At 38.1% G+C, this 15,513-nt stretch overlaps 2 long non-coding RNA genes across 3 annotated transcripts in view; one reads left to right on the forward strand and one right to left on the reverse strand.

Annotated features, from left to right (window-relative positions):
• Window positions 1-15,513, forward strand: part of LOC109267339 (uncharacterized) — a 106,813-nt gene that overhangs the window by 83,793 nt on the left and 7,507 nt on the right. For both annotated transcript variants that reach the window (XR_008421246.1, XR_008421245.1), the window contains exon 4: window positions 15,232-15,346. This is a non-coding gene — a long non-coding RNA (uncharacterized LOC109267339). The remainder of the gene's footprint in view (window positions 1-15,231; window positions 15,347-15,513) is intronic.
• LOC109267340 (uncharacterized) overlaps window positions 1-15,513 on the reverse strand; it is a 72,703-nt gene that overhangs the window by 48,910 nt on the left and 8,280 nt on the right. The window contains exon 2 of the long non-coding RNA XR_002080040.2: window positions 12,187-12,320. This is a non-coding gene — a long non-coding RNA (uncharacterized LOC109267340). The remainder of the gene's footprint in view (window positions 1-12,186; window positions 12,321-15,513) is intronic.

Genomic DNA, 15,513 nt, shown 5'->3' on the forward strand with positions numbered 1-15,513 from the left:
GGAATTTGATGTATGGCAACTGATAATCATAAATGCTTTTTTTTCCCCAACATATCCCTCTATCACAACCTTGGTCAATTTAACCTTATGGGAAATTAGTTGCAATACAACTTTAATGTCTTTTCACAAGTCTACATAACTTTTTTGGCTACCTGCCATCACTGGGTAGACTGTGATCTAGAAAAACGTTCCTTTTCCAGAGGGAGTTCTAGACTTATTGATGACATCCTCCTGGTGGGCTCAGACAAAAGCACTGCCCAATAAGGACTGGAAGCCCTTATCCACATGGATAAGGATCCACATGGATCCACATGCAGCCACACAGCTGGGGCATTAACACCGATGAGATACAAGGTCCTAGTACCCAAGTCAAGTTCCTGGATATTAGGGGCATGCTTTCCATTCCAGAGGAGATGACTGCTAGAGCATTAGTTATCTTTGCACTGACAGATAAAAAAGAGGCCCAGCAATTAGTATGTCTATTTAGCTATTGGCACTCACATAAACCCTGCATGTAGAACTTGATGACATCTATCTACCAGATTAGCAGAAAGGTTGCTAACTTTGTGTGGACACCTGACCAACAGTATGCTCTGGAGGCCCTCCAATGGGCTACCTAGGCTGCCCTTTCTTTGATTCCCATTGATCCACATTTACCATTTGAGTTATTGGTCTTAGCAACCTCTCAGTTCACCAATTGGGAGTTATAGCAAAGGGATATCACTATGGACCAGCAATGCTATTGGGATTTTGGACCCTTAAGCTCTTGGAATAAGCTAAAAGCTATACACCCCTTTTGAGAAGCAATCATTGGCTTCTTATTACACCTTGGTGGGTACTGAACACATGACCCATGGCCATGAAGTAGACTCACAATCAGAAATCCCAGTCATTCCATGGGTCTGAGCAGGGGCCTCAAATTGTGAAATGGTGGCTTTGGGATTCTCAGAAAATGGTACACACAGGAGGGGGAAAAACCTGGCCCACCTGGGGTCTTGCAACGATGAAAGACCTCAGACACCATGGAAAGGTCTCAGGAATGCTCCTCCACCCCATAGGAATATAGTTCAAGGAGCTCTGTGTCTAGTGGCTCAGTAGAGACCCAAATATAGAGACTTTCAGGACCATACATGGGCTTGGTTCACTGATTGCTCCTCCTGATTAACTTTTACTAGGATTGAATGAGATGCAGCTGCCATCCAACTTGACAGAGACCTGTCTCTTATGGAGCATGGTGATTGATGCTTAGGATAATTGGCAGAGCTAGTACACATGGGTGGCTCAGCTGGTTAAGTGTCCGACTTTAGGTCAGGTCATTATCTCATGGTTCATGGATTTGAGCCCTGCATAAGGCTCTATGCTGATAGCTCAGAGCTAGAACCTGCTTCAGATTCTGGGTCTCCCTTTCTCTCTGCCCCTCCCCAGCTTGTGCTCAATCTCTCTCTCTCTCTCTCTCTCTCTCTCAAAAATAAATAAAAAATTTTTTAAAAAAAGGATAATTGGCAGAGCTTCATGCAGTATGGATGGCTATCCAGACCACCTCAGCAAATGAGCCATGCTATATTTTCATTGACTCATAGGCTGTGATTAATGTCCTGGCTGTTGGTTTAGGCCACTGGAAAGTCCTGGACTGGAATATAAAATAAGCTCCTTTTGGGGGATAAGACATTTGGATCAAAATGTGTTTTGTTCCGAATAAGCTTTTTTGTTATTCATGTCACTAAAAAGACCACTGTATTGATAAAGGGAAACATAATCAATGAGCAGACCCCTTTTGTGAACTAAATATGAAAAATGAATTGTTTTCTGCCCCAGAGCCAGCAGATGTGCAAGCAGTTGCTTCCTGAGTCCATGAGAAATGGAAAATGGAAATTCAGTCATCATCCTAGATAGGATCTAGGCAGATACGAACTACCACTATTAATCAGAAGATACTGAAATAGTGTGGAAAAGCTGGCCTGCCAGCTATATTCTAAGTAAGGCTAAAAATACTGCCCAAGGACCGTTCTCTTGAACCAACAGGCCAGGGTCTTCTTTATAGATAGATCACTGTGGGCCTCTCATCCCATGCAGAAGTTTCTACTGAATCTTAACTGTGTTTACTTTTTCTTCGGGTTTGGCTTCACCATCTCTGTATTCTTCTGACTCAGGCCCATTATCTAGGTCCTAGAAAGCCATTTTTTTTTTCTTGGTTTCCCTGAGCACATTGCCTCTGATAATGGACCTGATGATGATAATGGATTTCTAGCTCAAGGTGCAAACAATGGGCCCAATTATGGAGCATAACGATGAACTCTCCCTGCTCCATAAAACTTCCAGGATCCAGGGATTGCTTAGCATTTAAATCGACAATTGAAGGACAGACTTAAGAGGTACATAGGAGAGGATGGGGTAAGCCCAGCATAGACTACGAATTTCAGGTGAGTAGTCTGGACTCTCAATGCAACAATTCCTCAAAAGGGTACTTTTAGTATCCTTCTTTGACCAAGCTGCACAGCTATTCCTTCAACTGTATACTCTTCCTTCGGGATTATAGGTACCTTGGACTCCATGGGGGACTTCCATGCCACTGACCCTTTACTGAAGACCCAAATTGGTGGAAGATTAGGATGGCAATTAAACAGCAAGGGGTGGGAGACAGTTATCTCTTTCTCTATTTACCCCCTGGAGACAGAGCATGGGTTTTTGCCTACAAGGATCTTGAAGATATTGACCATTAATTTAAGTTCTCTAGTTCAACATTTTCCTTAAGACGATCTTGCCACTTGGCCCTGAGTAGCCCTGCAGAATGGATATAAGTACAGTAAAACCTTGGATGACAAGTAATTTGTTCTCCGAGTGTTCTGCAAGACGAGCAAACATTTCTAATAAATTTTAACCTGATAAAAAAGTGATGTCTTACAATATGAGTAGTATGTGATGCCAAATGTCACATGATCACAACTGAGCCAATGGTTCTTCTCTCTCTCTCTCACTACAGGATTGTGGGTGATCATCTCCTATGCTCAGACGCTTGGTCTTAGACCATGGTGTTTGGCAGAAATCAGTGATTTTTCAGAATGTTGGAAGGTGCCCACAACTGGAACTAGTGTATTTTTGGTCACTTCAAAGCACCTGTGCATAGTCCTTTGATTTTTCATATAAGAGTAAGCTTAGGAATGCTTTGCTTCATTCTAGGTCAGGCTGCCTGCAGATATAGCCTCTTGCCTCTGCTGCCTTATTGCCAGTTACATTAAATACAGTACATGACAAGAGTTTATTAATACTGTACTACAGTCAACATCCACGTGAGTGTATATAATGGCCCCAATGCAGAAATAGATTCAATTGAGCCAATAGATTGATTCCATTAGTGATAGTGAAAGTTGTCCTACACAATAACCCTCCTCTCTCTTGTCTCCCTCACACCAGCCATGAAGGTTTTCAAAGGTAAGTGCAGGTTAATTTATTTTTCTTTATATTTTGTATTGTATTATTTTGTATTATATTACAGTATTATAATCACTTTTATGAATACTTTTGGGTTGTGGAATGAATCATCTGAATTTCCATTATTTCTTATGGGGAAATTCACTTTGATATATAAGTGCTTTGGATTACAAGCATGTTTCTGGAACATGGTTTTACTGTATATAAAATAAAAATTATACTAAACCACAAAAGGATCTAAGCCAGAAGGTTTACTGGAAGGTTTCCTTGCCCACAATAGGAAAAAACTGCCCAAGTTGCTGTTGATGGGGAACAATTCTCCCAATTGATAGTATATGAACATCTTCAATCTAGGAGCTCGGATATGGGGAAAGGAGAATTAGGTATTTAACTTCCACTCTTTTTGTTCCACAGAGTAGCTTGTGTTGGCTCCTGCATCACCGAATTCATTGGTGTATCCATATAGGTAGCTGCCAGCACCATGAATTTGATGAGCTATCAGATATGTCACCCCCTGCCTAATCCTACAGATAAAAACATCTGATTGCTGTACTCCTGAATATCACAAATGGACATTTCTTTAATCATGTACCTTTCTGGTACCCTGGGTATAGCAACCTTATTATCTGGATTTGATGTATTGCTGCATTTGAACTCTGATACTGCAGAACAAAATGCTTGCCACTTCTGTCAACTCACTCCTGTCAAAGATTGTGGCAAACGAAACATCTGGAGGAGGGGGCATGGGATCCATTATTGGGGCCATTTTGTTTACAATGGTGCTTCCTGCTATGCATAGATGTAGTTATTCTTTCGTTGTCTAGGTCATCCAATTGGAAAAGTTATGTGAAGCCTATCCATGACCGTGGCTGAGGTCATTAGTGATACCACCTCAGATTTGGAGGAGCCTATGTGCGTTGGCCTTGGTAGTGCTGGACAATCGCACAAGCCTCTAACTCTTGTTGGCCAGCGAGGAAGGAGTGTGCCACTGCCAAAGTCTTGTGTTGCACCTGAATCAAGGAAACTGACAAAGTAGAATAGTACATTACGAGGCTTAGTGGGAGGCTTCCTGGATCTCTAGAGTAGACCCTAATGGGCTATGAGGCATCTTTTTCTGGTTTGGAAATGGTTAAGGCCCATGACTGTGTTCATTACTCCTGGTAGGCTCGATCATCCTGCTTGGGGTGATTTTGACTGTGGCTCTGGTCTGCTGTTGCCTCGGATAGATTAACATGTTACGGTCATAGCCCCTCGGTGTTCAAATCATTTGAGTCCTTGACAGGGTAGCCTATGCTACTCTCTCAAGTAGCATAAAGGATCAAGAGATAAAGTTGAGGAGTTCATCTCAAGGCCAAAATTCTAGGTAAGATTTTTTAGGCCTAACTCCAGGCAATTATAAGGCTTTTCTTGGCAGGTCTCGTGGGGAGAAGCTGCTCTCCCCACATCAGATCTGGTGCACAACTAGCACATTGCAATTTTCTGGAGGGAGCTGCAGCTGAGAATTCATGCACTTCTGGGGTAGCCACGTTCATATGCATATCTGTATTCCTAGTAGAGGTGCCCCTACTGAGACTTCCTTATTGGGGGTCTTGGCTGAAGTACTTTTCTCACTTTGATGAGTAACTTTCCCTTTCTAGCCAGTCCATGGGTCCATAAAAAGACTGGAACCTTTCATTCAGGACTCCTTGGCAGTTAGATGATTACCCCAGGCTGCTTGTATCTATCTGACTTCATCTAGTGCTGATTTATAGGGGGAAAAGAGAACACCGGAGAGCTGGCACTCCTTTTTGCCTCCTGTTTGCACTGTTGTGGTAAATGAATAATGGTTTGATTGACATTTTCAGTTTGGATAATTGTCATAATTGAATACCTCAACAACTGATCACATAACTTCCTCTACCCTCCCTTTAGGAAGACAATGCTTCCTTCCTTCCCAAGGCAATATATGCTGTCTTCAAGATACACCCCATCTCCCCTCCTGACTATGTCCTACAGCTGGGGTTAAGTTGCAGCATCACCCAGCTGGGGAGGTGATGATCCTGATGAGGGGGCAGAGGGATTGTATATACCAGAGTATCTGTGAGAAATAGCCAGCATGTACCAGCAGGAGCTGGAAGAATACATGTGGGGCTGGATTTGAAGTTGCTAGATCAAAGTGGTTGAAAGATAAATTTGGATAGAAAATAGTTTATTGCCTTGAAAGCATTCTCCTGACATACATAATGTAACACTCTGGCAAGAACCCAAGATCATGTACATTGCTACTAGCACAGTGGCTAGAGCATGCAATAAGCAAATGCCAACACTTGGAAAGTTGCAATGTCATGGAGGAAAGTAGAGAAAGGGATTGGCATAGAGGAAAGTAGAGGTAGGAATTAAAGGCTTTGGGGAAGTGAATGTGTTGGTAGAGACACACTGTGTGTGGCCATAAGAACTTCCAGATTATTATATTTCATGAGAAGACAAAGAGGACACAGAATTTACCAAGACTGTGTTAAAGAATTTGCTGATGCAACAGACACAAGCCTCACTACACTTGGGCAGTAGTGGCTCTCTTTTTTAGATGTGGGCTGGTGGCAGGACAGGCTCTGACCCGAACTTGGATCACTGAGAGAATGGAAAGGACAGGCCTCTGTAACAGTGGAAACCAAGAATTGGGACTTAATTGCCAAAAGCCAGGGGTCCATAGGAATTGTAATGAGTATTGGGGGGGGGTAAAGTGGCAGCTAAGGGGCTGATATTCAAAAAGTTCTGAAAATGGTTAACAGAATGTAACTTCCCTACAACAGACTAGATGGGCAGCTGTAAGGGTCTTACTTAGCTTGTATTAGCAGAAGAAATCCAGGATAGATTGTTGGGAGGCTAAGGATTGTCTCCCAAATAGAAGATCAAACTCCCTAAGTCAGTATCCAACCCCGGGTTAGCTCTCATTGACAAAGATGTCCTGTCCCTGGGGGAAAGGACTCTGCAATGCCATGGCAACCATACATAGTGATGTCTTTCCCAGTGTTCCTCAAAGGAACCTATGGCATTTTATCAGCTAATAGTTCTCTGGGGGAAAGAGAAGAGCTAAACATTTTAAGGATTGTAGTAAATAGAGTCTGCCTTAATATTTGATATTTGGAGAGCTGAAGCAACATCATGACATTCCTGTTAGAGTGAGGGCATATAAGGTGCAGGTGATGAATGAACTTTAGAAAGTTCTGGCTTACAGTGGATCCAATAGGTCTATTCACACACCAGATTATAACCTCTTCAGTCTCCAAGTGTATAATCTCCTGTCTAATTGTCATCCCCTCTGTCCTCAAAAGCACAATTAGGATACATACTTTGCAGTAGATAGCACACCCCCTCTATTGGTTCCTAAGCCTCTAAGGTAATAATCATTATAATGAGGGAGCCTAAGTGGAAGCCTCCAAAATTCACACAAACACAGATAACAAATAAAAAATAATACTGCACCCAGGGGTGGGAAGTATAGGGAGTGGGAGTGGTAGGTGGGATTAGCCCCTGGCGGGGGGGGCTACTTTTGAGGAGCTAAAGAATTTAATGATGATTGTCCCCATCATATCCATGTTTAATTCACCAGAATGTCCCCTGCAGAAACAGAATAGACCCTGGAAAGTAAGTGTAGACTACCACAAACTCAACTAAGTAATAGCCACATATTTCAGTGGCTATGCCACATATGGAATCTGCTAGAGCAGACAAAGATGGCTTCAAACTCCACTTCGGCATCTGCTTGAAGGGAAGCCAAAGTGCAACAGGGAGGGATTGCAGAATATGGTCATTTCTATTCTCATTTCAAAGGGAAAATCAAGGCAGGTATAGTCCAGAATTAAAAAAAAAAAAAAAAAGAAAAGAAAAAATAAAAGTAAGTATGTCTCTCAATCTTTCTCCTGGCCATCATTTCATTTTGCTGTTAATTTTAGAAACAATTCGCTCTCAAACACATACACAGACAGACATACAGGCAGACGATAGGCAAACCAACAGACTTTCTATTACAAGCTAAGTATTCATGACCATCCCTAGCTTCTGGGCATGATTATTTATGAGATGCGGCATGCATGATGTATCAATACTAACCTGTGAGAAAAACATGAATCCTAAACAATTTCTAGAATACTGAGTGCATCCTACTTTCTTTCAACATTTTTTCTTAGACTTACCTGCGTGTATATCAATCACATTATCACCTGAATATATTTTCTTTATAATGTTAAGGAAAAAAGATATGCTAACACAAGGTGCTCTCTGTGGTCAAGGTGCCAAAGAAAAACTAAACATCTAGAGGCTTTTGGTGGGGACCAAAAGGGCATATATCTGTTAATCATAAAGGATTCTGACATCTGTCACTTATTCTATGAAAGAACATTTGGGCTGTAAGCATAGTGGACCTCTTGTATTTCTTCATCCAGAAGCACCCTGCCACCACATTCTTTATCTAAAAAACTATGAAATTATTTCATCTTTGTAGAATGATTGGATTTTTACAACTACATGTCTGTTTCACTATGGATAACTTTAATTTGGTATGTTTCAGATGATGCTCTATTGAACTCTTTGTTTTCTTCTCTGGCAGTGACAGTAATCAGGGCTGTGGCACAGGTTTTTGTCAGGTGGTTCCTTGAACAAAGGTCCCTGAAGCAGGAGCACATGGGGGTTGAATTCTCTCCATGAATCCTGACTTGATATTGGATCAATATGAGAAAGGGGTGCTCTTTGGTAATTTATCTACCCAGAGATGGCAACTTTTCCTAATTCATACAAAAGCATTTTATGTACTATTGGTACTTTGCCCATTGGTTCAGGTAGTCAAATTGTTAATTGATATTTCTCTGTTTAACAATAAAATATATGTTAGGGTTTGATGGTCTCTACTGTACAACTTGAATACTTTTATATCAATGGGTGAAAGCTTATCAATTTGAAAAGGCATGTTTTCCTAATCTTGTCCTCTTTGAAATAAACTTACTTTCAAATGAAGTATTAGCTCTTAATTTCATAATTTCTTCCTTGGGAAATTTCCACACTATTCTAGCTTTAGTCATTGGTAATAACTTAAAATTTTACAAGCAATTTGCTCTTTTTTCTTGTGAGTTAAGCTAAATACACACCCATTTTTAAAAGCTTACATGTTCTAAGCTTGAGGGAAGATAGTATCCACTTCCTTTTGACAAAAGGAAGAAGAAATATTTGTGTATTAATAATAAAGGAACCTGACATTTGTTACTTTTTTACTTCCCAAAGCCCTTAAACACCAAACCCGCTACATAACTAGAATGTAAAGCTGCTTGAATGCAGATTTTTACGTGTTGGCCCATAAAAGAGGGCTAGTACATAGTAGGTACTCAATAAATACTCGTCATACAAATGAATAACATCATGCCTCAAACCTGAAAAAAAAATTCTAACCTTTAGAAATCATATTTTCATTACAATTTCTGATTTCTCATATAAAGACAGACTCAAGGGGCACCTGGGTGGCTCAGTTGGTTAAGTAGCCAACTTTGGCTCAGGTCATGATCTTGTGGTCTGTGGGTTCAAGCACCGTGTTGGGCTCTATACTGACAGCTCAGAGCCCGGAGCCTGCTTCAGATTCTGTGTCTCCCTCTCTCTCTGCCTCTGCCCCCACTCGCACTCAGTCTCTCTCTCTCTCTCAAAATAATAAACAAACATTAAAAAAATACAGACTCAACGAAGCAAACTTTCCATACTATATATCAAGAGATCCAGGCAATGCACCATGGCATCCATTGCACAGAATGCTATGAAGAGAAAATGCAATTATATGTGATAATAATGTATGTTCCAGATACTATATAAAATAGTATCTATAATAATGTATGGGACATTATAAGTTTTTAATATATGTTAAAATATATACAGTAAAGTAATAATTTATATTTCATGTATAATTATGTATAATTAAACTTATACCTCATTTACTCTTCCCTAATTTTTTATTGTAGTAATAGTTCATATCCATTTGAGTACCATTAAACAAAATGAGCAAATTTTTTTTTTCTATATCTTATATCATTCTTTTGCTGCAGCACCCAATGTTTTGGATGCTTTCCAGTATTTATTCATCAAACAAGTCAGAAGAGTAGAATGAGTTACAGATAGTCTCTGACTTATGATGGTTCAATTTACACTTTTTTTGACTTTCCATGGTGTGAAAGTGATACACATTGGGTAGAAATTGTACATTGAATTTTGATATTTTCCTGAACTAGCGATGTATTAGATATGATCTAATACTCTTTCCTGATGCTGGGCAGTGGCAGTGAGCTACAGCCCCCAGCCAGTCAGGCCATCATGAAGGTAAACAATCTGTATAGTTAAAACCATTTTGTTCTTTACTTTCCGTAAGTATTCAATAAATTACATGAGAAATTCAATGCTTCATTGTAAAATAGGCTTTGACGGTTGTGCCCAACTGTAGGCTAATGTAAGAGTTTTGAACACATTTAAGATAGGTTAGGCTAAGCTACAATGTTCAATAGGTTAGGTGTCTTAAATGCATTTTGCACCTACAATATTTTCAACAGGTGATGGGTTTATTGGAGTGTAGGTCCATCATAAGTTGAGGAAGATTTATACTTTTTAAAACTTATTTAAGAGAGAGAGAGAGAGGGGAAGGGAGGGAGGGAGGGAGGGAGAGAGAGAGAGAGAGAGAGAGAGAGAGAGAATGATCTAGGGAGGGACAGAGATAGAGGGAGAGACAGAATCCCAAGCAGGCTCCAAATTATCAGCACAGAGCCCAATGTGGGGCTCAAACTCATGAACCGTGAGATCATGACCTGAGCCGAGATCAAGAGTTGAACGCTTAACCCACTGAGCCACCCGGGTGCCCCAAGATCTATACTTTTAATCATACTTTAATGGAAGCAGAATAATAAATCGGTACATTTGAAACAAATTCTTTTGCTATTTTTTTCTTAGAAAATTATATACTATGGTTCCTTTACATTATCTCCAGTTAGCATTACTTAGATTCAAACTTCAACACTATAAACAAACAAACAAACAAATAAATACCTATATTAATGAGGAATAATTCAGTTAGATGACCTACATTCAGGAGTTCAAACTAGGATTGAAATCATAAACATTATGTATAATCATGAAAATGTCCAGTTTTTACATGGGAGAAATATGGATGGTGTATTGGCTATATATTCTGGTTATTATCAGCACATATACGGATTTCTATAAATCAGTATGCCAATACTATGCTAAATATTAAAAATATATTGAATTAATTTTAGTAATTTCTGTCACGTTAATATTAATAATGGATCACGTTTAAATCTTGACAGTAAAGGATTAAGATAATGATACCCAGGGGTGCCTGGGTGGTTCAGTTGGTTAAGTGTCTGACTTCAGCTCAGGTCATGATCTCACGGTTCATGGGTTTGAGCCCTGCATCGGGCTCTGTGCTGACAGCTCAGGGCCTAGAGCCTGCTTCTGATTCTGTGTCTTCCTCCCCTCAGCTCCTCCTCTGCTCACACTGTGTCTCTCTCTCAAAATAAAGATTTAAAAAATTAAAAAAAAAAGATAATGATACCCAAATTAAACAGTGACTATTTTATCTTGTCCAGAAATAGAAAACTGATTTGAAAATGTATTGCAGGCTGAGCATTTCTTCCTCCTTGATCTGTTATAAAAAGGACATACTACAGCACCAGAAATGTAAGCCCATTAAAAGAGGGAACAAGATTCAGTATCTCAAATGAGGTAACAACTAAACAGAGGCAAATTTGGATGTTTAAAAGAAAATGAATCTATACAAAGGCAAAATTATACCCTAACTCTAGAAAACTTTATTTTCCAAACCAATCCTATCTTCTGCTATGATCCAATATGAAAAAAGTCATTACTAATACATATATGTATTTCAATAAGCTGATTTGACTGTACATGTTGCTTTCAGTGAAATCCTAATTTTAATCTGAGGGCACTATTGTGTTTTTAAGGTTGAGATCTATAATAACATTTATATTTTTGTTTCTTATGAAAAGTATTTCAATGGTTTAATCTACAGGAATATTCTTTTCCCGAAACTTAATGAAAACTCTCATTCAGTGCTGTTGGTAATAGAAACCAGTACAGCTACTTTGGAAAACAGTTTGACAGTTTCTTAAAAAGCTAAACATAATCTTACCATACAATGCAATAGTCATGCTGGTATCTATTTAGTCAACTGATTTGAAAACTTATTTCTACAGAAACAACTTGCACAAAAAGGTTTGTAAAACCTATATTCATAATCACCAAAACATGAATGCAACCAAGAAGTCTTCAATAACTGAGTGGATAAATAAATGTGATATAGCCAAACAATGTGGTTCTATTCAGCAATATAAAGAAATTAGCTATCAAGCTGTGCAAAAACATGGATGAATCTTCAAGGTATATTTATAAGTGAAAGAAGTCAATCAACAAAAGTTACATACTGGTATGCCATTTGGGAAGTGGCAAAACTATAGAGGTGATATACAGATCAGTAGTTGCCAGCTGTTTGGGAGGAAAGAAGGTTGAATAGGTAAAGCACAGGGAACATTTTTAAAAGAATTCTTTAAATAGCCTGTATGATTCTGTAATTGTGAATACATGACTTACATGACACTACACATTTCTCAAAGCCCATAGACTTTTATAGATCAAAGAGTAAATCCTAATGTAAGCAAATAATCATATAGTGATATATCTATATAATATAAAGAGACTTATAAGGGATTGGCTCACGTGATTATAGAGGCTGAGAAGTTTCAAGATACACAGGTCATAAGCTGGAGACTTGGAGACCCAAGAGAGCTGAATTGTAGTTCTGGTAGGTTTGCAATCCAAGAAGAGCCATGTTTTGGTCTGAGTCCACAAGGCTGGAAAATACCAATATTTCAGCTCAGGCATGGAGGCAGGAGGAATTATATTTTAGTCTTTTTGTTCTATTCATGTCTTCCGTTGATTGGATGAGGATCACCTGCATTAGGAAGGGCAATCTGCTTTACTCAGTAGATCAATGCAAATGTTAATCTCATACGGAAAGATTTTCACAGACACATTCAGAGTAATAGCTGGCTAACTGTCTGGGCATTCTGTGGTCCAGACAAGTTGACACATAAAAATAACTATCACATAGGCTGTAACAAAGGAATCTAATTACATTACAAATGTATGAAATAACCTCGTTGAGCAGGTAGAGGCAAAACGTGCTGATCTAAGTAGCTTTGGAAATGAGTAGAGGCTATAAAACTACAGGAAAAAGAGCTGAACATAAGCACCATGCCTTTGGTTAATAAGATTCTTTCCCATGGAGTTACAAGTTAATAATTCTGAAACTACTGACATGCCTACTGGACTTGAATACTTACGTGTTATAGATAGTGGATGGTGGGAGTGTATCTTGTGCTACCATTCAACTTATTACTGGTAGGTTCCAGAAATAGCCCCATTTTACAAAGAAAGGAAGTCAATTCATTTGAAAATTATAGTAAGATTGCCAGGACCCAGGTTAAATAATTTGTAGTCACACTTTTCCTGGCTGAGTAGTATTTAGCTGTGCAGATGCATTCAGTGAGAAAACAGATAAATTCATTAAGATTTGGGTTTCTGCTAGATGAGTGGCACAGAAAGACAGATGAGGAAAAAAGGAAAATAATGAGCTACAAAACACTTTTTAAAATAGTTTTTATATTTTAGTTGAAAATCAATATATCTCCCTTCCGATTTATACATTCCTTTGGAATGCCCTTCCATTTCACATATTTTGATTGTAGGGAAATCATAGAGCAAAATGAAAATTTACTTTTTAAAAATTAGATTCCAGTTGGCACTGTTTGATAATTGAGAGATCATTTTATAATTCTGGTTAATTTTTACTTTTTTAAAAAAAATGAAAACTATATTTTAGCTGCACTTATTTGAAATAAAAATGAATATATTAAAGTATTGATCTGCCTGGCTAATAATAAACTTCAAGCCCTTGAATATCATTTGTAAGGTCTGTGATTGCAAAACTTTTTATATTTGGCTTGAATGTATTTTAGTTTTTTTAACTTAAAGATCCTACTTTGAACTGATTTGAATAATACTGTATGGAATTACATATCATGACATCAATTTACATTAAAATAAAGAATATTAGAATACTGTTAAAACAGAGGTAAAATATTCTGACCTATGTAGTAACTCAGGGAATACTTAATTCTGAATCACATATAATGTGTACATATATTGCTAGATATAACAAGAGTTGAAATTTTGCTGGTGTCAGTGAACCAGATGGCTGGTCATTTTTCTTTAGTTATGAGGCAAAGTTAAGAAACAAAGCTGTCACAAAGTGTTTCATCAGCCCATCAAACCACAGACTCAAGAGTGAAAATTTTCATTATGCATAATGCAAGACACCTAACCATTCTTATTTCACTGAATTTCAATAGATATCCAATTCAGAAAAAAATAATTCAGAATATTATGTGATTTTCCTTATGGCTCTAGAGGATGCCAATATCAATTCAAGGCAATAATCATATTATGAGTTGGTAATATATTGTGCATGTTTATATGAAAGATTTTCATTGCAGAATGCACCGATAACGTAGGGTTTCAACAAATCTGTCTTTAAAAAAATCCTCTATGACTATTAAAATGAGATGTTCTTAAAAATTCTCCAGCTATCATGTACTAATACTTCGGACCCTTTTAAAGATCAATCATATTGTCTAACTCCTTTAAAAACCAACCATACTGTCAACTATATTTGGTACATGCAACTATGTATTGATAGGTTATAGTTAATTGCTGAGCAAAAATGAGAGTTGTTTGTGGCCACTGTACATTTTAAGTAATAGGAATACAATGTTTTTTGTGATAAAAGAAAAATTAAAAAGGTAGGAAAATATTTATGAGATAAGCTGAAAAACCATCTTAAGTTATTGGTTGGAATTTAGGCCCAACGTGAATAGGAAACTTGGCTACCCTTCTCACCATTAGGCCCAAAGTTGGGCATATTCAATGGTCTTTAAAACACTTATGGATTAAAGATATAGCTGAGTTGAACATCAAAGAATTATTATAAAGATATTACTAACAAATTTGGAAAAATGAATATTAAAAGCATATATCTGAATATTCAGTAACCTAGACCCTAAATTAACAAGTTGATTTATTGTTCTATCCAAGTTAAGTATGATCTAATTCCAGACTTTATTCCCTACATACATTACATACTCATTGCCTAATATATCTAATTTTTTTCAATTATAGATGTTACTTGCTTTCAAGTCATTATTATTTTTTCCACTGAGCTTTTGTAAATTATCTTTAGAGGATTGTAAGGGTACACTGTAGACAGAAGAACATGGGCCAGTCTACATTTTTCAGCTGTTATAAAGGATTATTACTGAATCCCATTCACATTTAAACATTAGTGTGCCTTCATTACTGTGATTTACATTCTTCCATCTGCCACCTTAAGAACTTGTAGAATTACACCTTGTAATTCTAAAAAAGTATGTAATTTGAGAGGCTAGTTTGTGCCAGACATTGTCCTAGGCACTTTGAATACATTGTCTTTAATTCCTACAAATTAACTGTAATAATCCTTACAAATACAAAAATAATTATTGCTGCATATATATTACTTTGCATATAAAGAAACTGAGGCTCATAAACAATAAGGATGTTCCCCAGACCCCCTAACTACTAAGTGATGGAACCAGAACCCATGTTTGTTTGTTGCTTAAGAGTTGGGAGTCTCTTAACAACTACTGTGTTCCACTTTTGCTCCAGCTGGTGATTGTGGCTATTTCTTCTAAGCCTTAAGTTGAATATCTCTGAAAGCTGGACCCATTTTAGGAGCATCTCTGAAGCAGAATGAAGACTGGCTGGTCATCCTCCATCTGGGGTAGGTTTTCTTCTATAACAGGAACTGTTATTTCTTCAGGGGAATTACTCCCACTAGGGATTTGCTAATGATCATTTTGGCTTGCTTAGATTTCTAACATGCCCACTGCCTTTCTCCTTGTGCCAGGCCAGATCTGTGGGCCACAAGCAGCTCCATGATACTCCTTA

Source organism: Panthera pardus, unplaced genomic scaffold, assembly GCF_024362965.1.
Source record: "Panthera pardus isolate Hobbes unplaced genomic scaffold, ASM2436296v1 HiC_scaffold_12, whole genome shotgun sequence".
NCBI lineage: Eukaryota > Metazoa > Chordata > Mammalia > Carnivora > Felidae > Panthera > Panthera pardus.